Source organism: Ursus arctos, unplaced genomic scaffold, assembly GCF_023065955.2.
Source record: "Ursus arctos isolate Adak ecotype North America unplaced genomic scaffold, UrsArc2.0 scaffold_10, whole genome shotgun sequence".
Taxonomy (NCBI): Eukaryota; Metazoa; Chordata; class Mammalia; order Carnivora; family Ursidae; genus Ursus; species Ursus arctos.
In genome coordinates, this window is record NW_026622764.1 from 42,289,685 (window position 1) to 42,292,666 (window position 2,982).

Consider the following 2,982-nt stretch of genomic DNA (forward strand, 5'->3'; position numbering starts at 1 on the left):
ATGTTCATGTTTTGTTTCTTAAATTCCACATAAGTGAAATCATATGGGATTTGTCTTTCTCTGACTTATTTTGCTTAGCATAATACACTCTAGCTCCATCCACATATTTGCAAATGACAAGATTTTATTCTTTTTGATGGTTGATATTTTATATATATATATATATATATATATATATATATATATATACACACACACACACACACACACACACACACTTTTTTTTTTATCCATTCATCAGTTGATGGGGATTTGGGTTCTTTGCATAATTTGGCTATCGTTGATAATGCTGCTATAAACATTGGGGTGCATGTGCCCCTTTGTATCCCTCAGGTATATACCTAGTAATACAATTGCTGGGTCACAGGGTAGTTCTATTTTTAACTTTTTGAGTAACCTCCATACTGTTTTCCAGAGTGGTTACACCAGTTTGCATTCCCACTAACAGTGTAGGAGGGTTCTCCTTTCTCCACATCCTGACCAACATCTGTTGCTTCCTGTGTTGTCAATTTTAGCGATTCTGACAGGTGTGAGGTAGTATCTCTTATTTTTTAAGACACTATTGATACTCATTTCTGCTTTTTCTTGAATATGGTATTGAATTATTTTCAGGCATATTAATTAGGATTCTGCACTTACATTCATAAGTGAAATTGAATACAATGGAAATTAATTTTATTTACTTATTTATTTATTTATTTATTTATTTATTTTATTTGGTTTTTCTTCATACACTGCATTCTTTAAAACCTTTCACAATTCAGGGACAAACTAAAATCTCGAAATGAAACACTTCCATGCAGTTCATCCTTTGGAACAGTTAGGCCAAATTAAGCTTGGAAAAGTTTGAGTGGAGGGGTGCCTGGCTGCTCAGTCAGTTAAGTGTCTAACTCTTGATTTTGGCTCAGGTCATCATCTCAGGGTTGTGAGACTGAGCCCTGCATCAGGCTCCATGCTCAGTGAGGAGTCTGCTTGAGATTCTTTCCTCTGCTCCCGCCCCTGCTCTCTCTCTCTCAAATAAATAAATAAATAAATCTTAAAAGGAAAGAAAGAAAGAAAAGGTTGAGTGGAAGCATCTTGCACCACCATTCAAGCGGTAGTCTCAGGAATGTCTGGCAAAGTCAGCCACGTGTCTGCCAGAAACCAGTTTGCCTTAGGATCTCACCGACTAAGTCATTGTCCTAGAGCGGCCTGCGTGAGGTGCAGCCTTGGCACAAACACGGGGATGGATTTCAAAGTACAGTACCTAGATCCCTCGTTCAGCTGCATTCTCTGTAGCAGCAGAATACTGGATGCCTTCTCACGACAACCATAATAACCACTTTAAAAAAGTACTCTATACACCTCATCTGTAAAATTGAGTAAAAATATCTTCTTACCTAGTTTGTTTTCAGGAATTAACAGTGCATGACTCAAAAAAAAAAAAATGCCTGACACAGAATAAGCACTATAAAAGGGTCTTAAAATTAAATTGAATTGAAATGTGCAAACCATTCCTAAGAATACTCCCTAGATATTCTATTTACAAGTGCAATGTCTTCGTTCACATGGAGAACAGAACTCACACTGTTTTCTGTTTGTAAGTTTAAATCTATTTTAAAGGAAGGCAGCGTCTCCAAATCTCCAGAGATCTGGTTGCCACATGCGTTTTATCAGCAGCATGTTTTTTGTAGGATATGCTTTCTGTTGCTCGTGTTTTCTGGAGGAGATCTATGCTTGTTCAGTATTACAGCAACGTGGAAAGTAGGCTGTGTTCTGTGAGAGACTGATGTGATTCTCTAACAAAATTTTTCTCAGATCTTTGGTATGGATTAAAGGAGAATGTTATATAGAAGACACATGCACACACACACACACACACACACACACACACACACACACACTCCTCACACACAGGAAGATGTACCAGTAGTGGCAGGTGGCCAACTGGGAGATCTGGCTTCCATTTGAGCCAGGAATAGAAGCAGGACAGATTCACATTTATGGAGCGTCCTGATGCCTCTATGTCACAAATGGGCCCCAGGTCTGAGTCTCTTGACAGAACCGGAGTTTGCCCTCAGCACCACCACGGTCTGTCCAGGACCTGTCAGTCTCTGTGTAATTGAATTAGAACATACTAAAGTAATGGTGTATTTCTTTATATGTCTCTTAAATAGCATATAGTGCACACTACCTACAATCACTTGTTTGTCTTTTCATGAGCATTAATATTTCCTTCACAGAAGATCACTTGAAATATGTCTATAATTGAATCAATTAAATAAATGACATGAAGTCTAGATTAAAATAATGCTCTTTCTTGCCTTTTTATCCAAAAAAAATCATTTTTCTAATTTTACATGAAATAGAACTGGTGAATTATATTAAACTATTATTATAATGATGCTTAATATTTAATAACATCACTTTAGAAATCTGGCTTTGAATTATTTTAATGTCAGTCACCCTTACTTCTCAAGGTAGGTGGTCATTTACTTTAGCCTTTTATTGGAGCACATGCCACTGGACTTAGGAATAACAAATACAATCTAAGGCAAGTGTTTACCTGGCATTTTCAATATAAAAATGTGAGCTTATTGCAGCACCTGGGGGGCTCAGTCAGTTAAGTGTCAGCCTTCAGCTCAGGTCATGTTCCCAGCGTCCTGGGATCTCCATCTCAGGCTCCATATCGGGCTCTCTGCTCAGTGGGGAGTCTGCATCTCCCTCTCCTCCCCACTCATGCTCTCTCTCGAATAAATAAAATCTTTTAAAAAATTGAGCTTATTTTCCTAAAAAAAAGAAAAGTAAAAAATTTTCAAAGCGGCAGTAATTCTGATTCAAAGAAATCATTTAGTTCTATCAAGAAGGTCTTCAGTTGTGTTATAACGTCACAGTAAAAAACTGGGCTTTTTTCTAATGTTTTGATGATTTAGAATATTTATTCTGAGACTTTTTTTTAATTCTTCATAATTGGGTTTACCCATAACAGATACAGAGCAAGCA